The 8970-nt window shown below is 48.8% G+C and overlaps 1 protein-coding gene across 3 annotated transcripts in view; it reads right to left on the bottom strand.

Moving 5' to 3' along the window:
- Positions 1 to 8970, bottom strand: part of ARHGAP32 (Rho GTPase activating protein 32) — a 251725-nt gene that overhangs the window by 88458 nt on the left and 154297 nt on the right. The gene's annotated exons all lie outside the window — the stretch shown is intronic.

An 8970-nucleotide genomic window follows, 5' to 3' on the forward strand; every position in this document is an offset into this window, starting at 1 on the left:
GGAGCAGCGGTGGTCTGCTGTCTTCCTCTGGGTCCCACGAGAGAGAGCCCCAAGGCTCTGAAACTCCCAGTTATATACTCTCCAGTTCAGGCGGGAGTGCTCAGTCCCTCCCTCAGAGTAGGGAATTCCATAAAAGGGCATGTGGATGCTCAGTCCCTCTTATCAGAGCAGGGAATTCCATATAAGGATATCAGAGCGGGGAATTCCATAAAAGGGTACAGGAACATCTTCCCACCTTGCAGGCCTCTACTGACAGCAGTTTTTGGGAAATGGCATGGAGGCTATAGAATACACAGTTTTGGGTTACACCCATCCAGGGATGAATTGGTCCCAGCCGTTCTAACCAGGACAAAAGGTAAACCACACCATTTGAAATAAAGAGAGTGTTTTGCACTCACAGAGGAGTTAAAAATGCACCTTTTTTATGTGTCAAAGCCTGAGCCCTTGGTGGCAAACCTGCTCTACAATCCTAAAAACATCAGTTTACAATTATGCCTGTTGCACATCCACAGCTTGGGAAGCTCAAGGCTCCCAGCCTCCATTCCTGAGATCACAAATTCCCAGCAGGGAGTTCACACTGAGCTGATTCCGAGTTGTTTCATGCTCCAGGTGTAAATCTTGCTCCAGGAGTTGGCCCCTTGGTGCTGGCTGAACTAGGTCAGTGTGTGACAGGTTACACAACTCAGAGTGACAAGAGACATCTGCTCCGTGGTTTTTAACAAACTGGGGCCCAAACCTGCTCTGGAACTCTGGGAGAGCCCCAAGGATTAAGGAGCAAGCTCAGTTCATGCTCCCCCTGAGAATTCTGCCACTGATTCCTCTAAAACACAACTTATTTTTAATTTAGCAGCCAGTTCTAACCCAGCTGGGCAAAGCACCTCTAGTTACTGAGGAAACAGTGGCACTCATCCCCTCAGTGATTTTATACCCGAACAACTCAATTACAAATTCTGTTTAGAATATCAGTTTAATGATCCAGGTGCCCTCAGTGTAACTTGCAGGACATAACTTTGGAAAACTGTTGGAATTACAACAGTTGGAATTGGTATTTTGACACTTTGCTCAGTGACAGCAAATATTTGATGCACTTTTGATTTACCACTAAAGCATCTTTAGGACAAGAGGAAACAGCCTCAAATTGTGCCAGGTTTAGGTTGGATATCAGGGAAAATTTTTTATTGGAGAGGGTTGTCCAGCCCTGGCACAGGCAGTGCTGGAGTCACCATCCCTAAAAGAGTTCAAAAGCCATGTTGGTGTGGGGCTCAGGGACATGGGTCAGTGGAGGCCTTGGCAGAGCTGGGGAATAGTTGGACTGAAGATCCTGGAGATCTTTGCCCACCCAAATGACTCTGTGACTCGGTGATTCTGTCCCTCCACGTTATTTATTTTGACGTGGTTTCTGTGCCTTGAGAGGTCCTTTTTACAAATATTCTTTACTAACCTTCTTGCCCTCCATTTCATATCCAAGGGGTGTGTTATTGGGAAGTGCAGATGCTCTTCCAAGGTCCGTGAACTTCACCTGCACTAGGGCTGAGCATCACAACTGCACACCTTGGCCCCGGTGCCTCCTCAGCCCCCTGACATCCAACAGCACTTGTTGATCAAAGCAACTCTGCAGCCTGCACAGGATGGGACAGGATGAAACTGCTTCAGATGATGTGTCCCAACAGACTCAACTTCCCCAACTGACAGTCCTGGAAATCTACTGTTAAAGATGCATGACTGGTAAACTTCTCCACAGGGAATAAACATCAAGGCAGCTGAGAAAAACAGCCCATCCACCACAATCCTGCTCTTATTCCGGATTTGCACCAAGCCCAGCTCTTGGAAGAGTTGTCAAACAAGTCAATTTTAGCTGCAGATTTACACTTGCTCAGTGCTGGGGCAGCATCCAGTGTCTCTGTAGCACAGCCCAACTGTCCCCTTCAATTTGTGGCCAGGCCCAGCCTTGTCTGCAAAGCACCAGGAGATGATGAGCAGCCCTGCCAGGACTCATTACTCACAGAAGGAAACCACAAGCACTGCCCTGTCCCCTTGGATTGCAGCAGTGACTGTCACTTTTGCTCCAGAGCTCCCAGGACACACTCTGGGGACAAGCAGAGTGAGCTCTAATTCCGGGCTCATTTTCCTCCCGAAGGCAAAGTGCCCAAAGGACACGACATGAACAAACTCCCATGGAATTGTGAGAGCTGCTGCTTAAAACCTTCCAGGGCAGCACAGCCATGTGATACTGCACTTTATTCTGAGAAATCACTCTGCCCCTTGCTCCTCACCCCTCCCCAGAGCAGGGCTGCCCTGGCCTTTCCCTTCAGCTGCAGGTTTCCATCAGGGAAAACCATGTGAAGAGCAGAGGAAGGTGCTATTTATCACCCACCATTCCCCTTCAGCTCAGCCCAACAGGAGTCTGATGAACTGGGAGGGTCTTATCTTGTGGTGCTTATTTTCAGATACCCTATTTCCACAGCAAAAAACACCCCCACATAAATCCACCAGACCATTTCCCTACTGGAATTTAAGCTGAAGCCACAACACAGAGCACAGAAAGTCCCTGTCTCTGGTGTGTCTCTGACAGCTTGAAACGCACCTACACTTGCACCTGCTGCAGGAATGTGCTTTAGCACCAACAGTTTCATGGGAGTACTTATTTCTGCAATGTCACTCTATAAATAAATTATTCAATTCAAAATCTACACAAGGCTAAAACCCTGGGTTTGCATCTCATGCATCCAGAGTCAAGAAAATAAAGAGCTGCCCCTGTGTCCTTCACAGTGCATATTTAAATAATTAAAGAGAAAAAACCCAAACCAAAACAAAGAGAGCCATGAATGGAGAAATTAAAGGCCGAAGTTTAAGTACTACAGTAATTTTTCCTCTCATTACCAGACAGATTTACACAGAGGAGCAGCGAATCTGCTCCATGGCTGGGGATGAAGAACCAGTCCCAAAAGCTGGGCAATGAAATCCCAGAGCCCCACAACATGCAGATGCTGTTCCTGGATTCCTGACACCCTCCTGTGCAGCACAGGAAACAAGAGCTAATGTCTGCATTCCCATTCCACAGCCCAGGGAGCACAAACCCACTGCAAAGGGACAAAGCAGGAGAATGGCTCAACTCCTGGAAGCCTTCCCATCTCCTGGATCCCTGTGCACACATCCTGCCTGACTGTGCACTTGGGAATAAAGGGCAGCAAAGGCAAGGAGACAAAAATCCTCTCTATCTCAAAACCACAATGGGACAAAAATCCTCTTTACCTCAAACTGCCCCGTGGTGATGTGTCTGAACAGGACAAGAGGGAAACGGCCTCAAGCTGTGCCAGGCTCAGGTTGGACATGAGGAGGAATTTCTCCCTGGCAAGGGTTGTTAAACATTGGCAGGGGCTGCCCAGGGAGGTTTGGAGTGCCCAGCCCTGGAGGTATCCAGGGAAGGCCTGGCTGTGGCACTCAGTGCTCTGGGCTGGGGGACAGGGTGGGGATGGGGCACAGGGGGGATTCCATGGGCTGGGAGGGCTTTTCCAACCTCAGCCATTCTGGGATTCTGTTTGTGAATTAGGGATCACAGAGCAAAGCCCAGGCTGAGCAGAGGGCAAGGTGAACTTGCTTTTGGAACAGAAGGACACAGCCCAGCCCAGTGTTGATCCTGCTGGGTGTGAGTGCTGCCCTATCCAACTCTGTGGGAAAACTCCAAACCCAGTCAATCACATCCTTCTCCTTAATCATTATTACCCAGGTACTGAATGAATTTACCCTTTACTATCATCACACCAGCTACAGTGTAACATGTTAATTATGCAGTTCAGATACAATTCTACACCAATTCTCTCCCTACAGATGCCAATTGACTTTCCAAAAGCCTGGAGCAGAGCCAGGTGTTTCAAAGACACCACATCTTGGATTTGGCCCCTCCTGAACTCTCTGCAGGCTGCCAGCCCCATGCATTCCTTATTAATTCACATTCCTGTTGTCACTTCAGTTTTATTTACCACCTCTGAGAGCAGAAGGCACAGGGTGTGTGACCCCAGATCCACCACTGGAGCAGAACATGGAGTGATGGATCAGCACTGCGGAAACAAGGAATTCTGCTGCTTTCTTCTGCCTAACATAAGCCAGTCCTCATAAGCTGGGAGAAGAGGTTTCAACATGTGTGAACATCTGGAAGGACAGGGCAGGAACATTCAAACCAGAAAGGCCATGGCAGCTTTTAGAAAGGTTTTGGGGACTTATAAAGAAATACCCAATATTTGTGGCCCAGAGAAGCTGTGGCTGCCCCATCCCTGGAAGTGTCCAAGGCCAGGTTGGAGCAGCCTGGGCTGGTGGAAGGTGTCCCTGCCCATGGCAGGGGGTGGGACTGGATGGGCTTTAATGTCCTTCCAACCCAAACTTTCCATGATTCTCTTCCCAAACACCCCCAAGCACGTGAGGCACTGAACTCATGGCAAATCGTGGGTGGGAGTTCCATGTCTCTCACCTGCAGGCAAGTGGTGCCAAGTGTCAGAAAAGAAGAACAGAGAACAAGCTCAGGGGAAAGGCCATGATGGTGACCAGCATCTGAATGCATTTTAAAGCAGAGCAACTCTCCTGAGCCCTGCTGAGCACTCCCAGGACTCATCCAGCAGCTACAGGGACAAAACACTTCAGGGGGAAGAATCCCAGAATCCCATGATGGTTTGGGTTGGAAGGGACCTTAAAGCTCATCTCATTCCCTCCCCTGCCATGGGCAGGGACAGCTCCCACCAGACCAGGCTGCTCCAACCCCGTCCAACGTGGCCTCGAAGAAGGGGGTGGGATGGTGGCTGCACCATGTGAACCTTTACCTGAATTTACTGCTCAATAAAAGGACACAGCAACTGCTTTCATTCACCATAATCTTTAAATAAAGGCAGAAAATCCTCTATCAAAAATGGAGAAGGAGGTTAACACACATTCTGAAAACAGATTTTGCACTGGGTAGGATCCAGCCTGGATGCTCCACACAGACATATCCCATTAACAAAGATGTGACCAGCTTTTCTCTACATATATTTTTATATGTATATTAAACACACACAGGAATATATGTGTGTTGGAATCTGTCCCTCAGAATCAACTGATTGAAGAGCTTTTCACAGGAGGAATGTTTGTAGCACTTACTGCTCTCCAGGTGCTTGAGTTTCAATCAGAAACTATTAATAAATTAAAGAGCAAGCCTTTAAGACAAAAAAACCCCTATTTTTGAATGTCTGACTCAAAAATCCTGCTGCAAGCAGTTTGTGGTTTCAGCCTGGACTATCACAGGCAGCCAGACCCAGCAAACCACACTTGGGATGTCCCTCCTCTGAGTGGTTCATTGGCCTCTGGGACAATCCCCTCCACCCTGCTCTCCCCCAAAGCACCAGGGATGGGGATTCCTGGCTGCTCTTCCTCCTGGGAGCCCGTTTTTCCTGCATGCCCTTCACTTGGAACACTGACTGCTGCAGCCAGGGAATGCTGGACGGGGATGCCCTTGGAGCTGTGCAAATCCTGCTCTCCAAACAGGAGAAATCCGGTTGGAATCTCCTGCCAGGCAGAGGGTTGGGAAATGCCTTTGTCTGGTGCATCAGAGCCCTGATTCCATCCAGCAAAGCCAGCACAGCCCAGACAGCAGGGACAAAAACCAGGAACGGGGCAGAGCACTGGGCATCCTGTGCCACAGCCAGGCCTGGCACAGCTCCCTGCCAGAGGGGATGGGAATGGGAGCACAAAGAGGAGAAATCCCTGCTTGGCCCACGAGTTCCTGCTTTGGGAACAGCCTTAGAAATCCACCTGGAGCTGAAACAGGCTTCCTTTGCAGGACACTGGCAGCATCCATGGAAAGCAGGGGCAGGGAAGGTGGACTGGGCTCCGAGCTCAGTCAGGCTGAGTTTAAGGGTCCATCAGCAGGTCTAGCACCAGGATTTTGTTACCCATCTTGCACAGTCTGACATCTCTGGCTGCCAGGGCCTGTCAGTTCTGTCTCAGCAATGTCCCTGTGAGCATGGAAATGGGAAACAAAAACCACAGGAGATGGCTGCAGGTTAAGGTCTGTCTCAGACCATGAACATCCTCACAACCAGGCCCTGCTTCTCCCCCTGCCATTCCAAATGTCACCAAAAACGAGGTCTGAGGTGCTGAAACACCACAGATCTCACTTTATGCTTTCTATTTTTCTTCCATTTGTCAGAACAAAAAAGCTTAGACTTCTTCTGTTGCAATATTTAAACACATACACAGGTAGTTCCTGTAATATCACACAAACCAACCCAAAAACATCCAAAAGGCCCATTTTCAGCCTCTCTTACAACCAAGCTGGGCTGGATTAGCCCATTCCAGCCTTTTTTGCAGGCTCTGACTTGTGCTGATTTATTCTCCACACACAAAATAACCCCTTTGAGATGTGGCACAGACCATGTAAGTTCTTTGCTTATCCCCATGGAATTTCCCAAGGATTGCAAACACTGTGCATGGACGTTCCCAGCCACAGGTACAGCAGGAATTCCTACAGGTCTCAGACATCCCATGTGCTCCTTCAGGGCCCACAGGGATAGTTAAGGGTTCTAATTACTGTTTCCAGGGTTCAGAGTGTTCACAGGGACAGTCCTCACACCACCCTCTCAGGATTTTATCCTTTTATTTTAATAGCAGCAGTCTTTTCACAAAATTTCTTTTCTAGAAATTAATCAGTGCAATTTTACTTGGAAAAAAAGGAAAATCCACCTACACTGGTCTAAAAAAACCAAACCAAACAAACCCCTCCATCATCAGCTCCTTTCAATTAGATTTAATTCCCTACCTCTGTTTTCATGTTTAAATTTGTCCAAAAGAATCAAAAGAAGGATCCTGTCTCCCCCCTTTTCTGAAACACTTGGAACATCTCTGCATATATTCCCACTTCTTCTTAAGAGCCAATAAAGTGGATTAATTTTTTGAGGTTTATAAGTAGAAGAAAAGAACAGAGACTTAAACCCCCTCTGGAGCTCACACAAAGCTTGGATTTCATGAGCTGACTTGCAGTAGAAAGTGTCACAAATACACCTCCTAAAGAATGTTTTTCAAACCTTATCTGGGGAGGTTTTGCAGAATAGGCCTCAAACACTAATTCTCTTCCCAGCACTAACCCTGTCCTTGCAGCTGGGGAGGAGTGGGGCAGGATTGCTCAGGGAAGGGGCTGTGCCCTGCCAAGCACAGCCCAGGCTGGGCTGGTTGGGACATCTCCTGGTGAAAGGTGCAGAGTTGCAGAGTGAAGTGACAGAGGACCCACACACACTCAGGGGGGATCTGCCCAGCCCACACCCAGCAGGGCAGTGCCTTCAACCCCAAAACTGTGGGGTTTGGCTTGTTCCTCTCAGCCCTGGAACCTACAGCTGCCAGGGTGGCAAACACCCCCTCTGTATTTGCACCAAATCACAGATATCCCACAGCTTCTACATTTCTGTGGATTTAACCTCAGTACCAGCACTGCCTGTGTCCATGTGAGCAATCCAGGACATGCTGCAGTGGCTGGACACCAACTCTGGAAGCACATCCAGGGTGAGTAAAGTCAAATTTGGTTTTTAGGCTCTTTTCCCCTTCCTCCAGTGCTTTTGGCCTGACCCAGCTGTGTCCTGCCAAAATCCCTCCCCACTGCCCCATCATTCCATGAGCTATTTCACACCTCCACTGGGGTCTCATGTGGAGCCAAATCCAGGCAGACACTGCAGGGCTCCAAAGCCTGACGGAATGGAATCTTTCCCTGGACACTGGGAGAGGCCCCGGGTTGTCAGGGGGAAAGTGTCTCCAGGGCAGGAATGATGCTCAGCTGTGCAGTTCCTTCCATACCTTCCCAGTCATTGGATCCAGATGCCACAAGTTTCTCAGCTCTTTATGGATCTGAGAAACACAGACGTGGACTGACAGGGGAGAGGGGAATCCCAGGCCCAGGGAGGGAGGACTGGTCAGGGGAGTACTTTAAAAAAGAAGAAAAATGGGAAAAAAAAACAAAACAGGAAAAATAAGGAAAAACTGAACAAGACAATAGGAGAAAAGGGAAAGGGGAAAAAGGGAAAGAGAATAAAGGGAAAAAGGGGAAAGAGAAAGAGGGGACAGAGGAAAAAGGGAAAAATGAAAAACTAAGAACATGAGAAAAGGGAAAGGAAAATGGGAAAGAAAAAAGGGAAAGAGGACAAAGGGAAAGAGGGAAGGGAAAGAGGAAAAAGAGAAAGGAAAAAAAGCAAAAGAATAGGAGAAAAAGAGGAAGAGGAAAAGGAAAGAAAGAAAGGGAAAGAGGAAAAGGGAGAAAGAAAAGAAAGTAAAAATAAAAGAAAAAAGGAAAAAGTAAAGGAAAAGGAGAAAAACAGGAAAAAGAAAGGAAGACAAAGGTGGCTGGTTCTGTGTCCAGCCTTTGAAAAGACGAGGCCAATTCCCAGTGTTTCCATTCCAGTTCAGCCAAACACTGGAGAAGGGAAGGGAAGAGAACTTCTCAGGAGCTGGGCCTGGGGCACAGGGGCTGCAAAGGAGGGTTTGCCTTCCCCAAGAACTCACCCACTGTCCCCACACACTGAAATCTCTGCACTGCTCACAGACATCCTGCAAAGCATCCAAGAGTGATCCCAAATGGGAGGGCCCAAAACATACTGACATTCCAGTTTCCTCTAGTCCCTGCAAAACCCTTTCCCTGCCCAGCTCCTGGCTGGGGCACAGCCCTGTGCCCACCCCTGAGGCTGCTGTGCTGCCTGGATGCTGTGTGAGAAGGGCTGGGTTTGTGCCAAAGCTGCCACAGGTCGGTCAGAACAGTGCTGGAGACGCTCCCAAACCAGCAATTCCGAGTGATGTCCCCTTCCAGCCTCTCCTCCTCTCCCCAGGGCACATTTCTATAAATGTACACACATGTGCACATGTGAGTGTGTGTGTGTGTGTGTGTGTCTGACACTGCTGGAGCCCAGCTGGGGCCAGGCTGCACCTGCACAGCACAGCAGGGTCCTCTGCTCCTTGGGATGCAGG

Source organism: Neopelma chrysocephalum, unplaced genomic scaffold (genome assembly GCF_003984885.1).
Source record: "Neopelma chrysocephalum unplaced genomic scaffold, ASM398488v2 Primary Assembly neopelma1_138, whole genome shotgun sequence".
In the NCBI taxonomy this organism is placed as follows: Eukaryota; Metazoa; Chordata; class Aves; order Passeriformes; family Pipridae; genus Neopelma; species Neopelma chrysocephalum.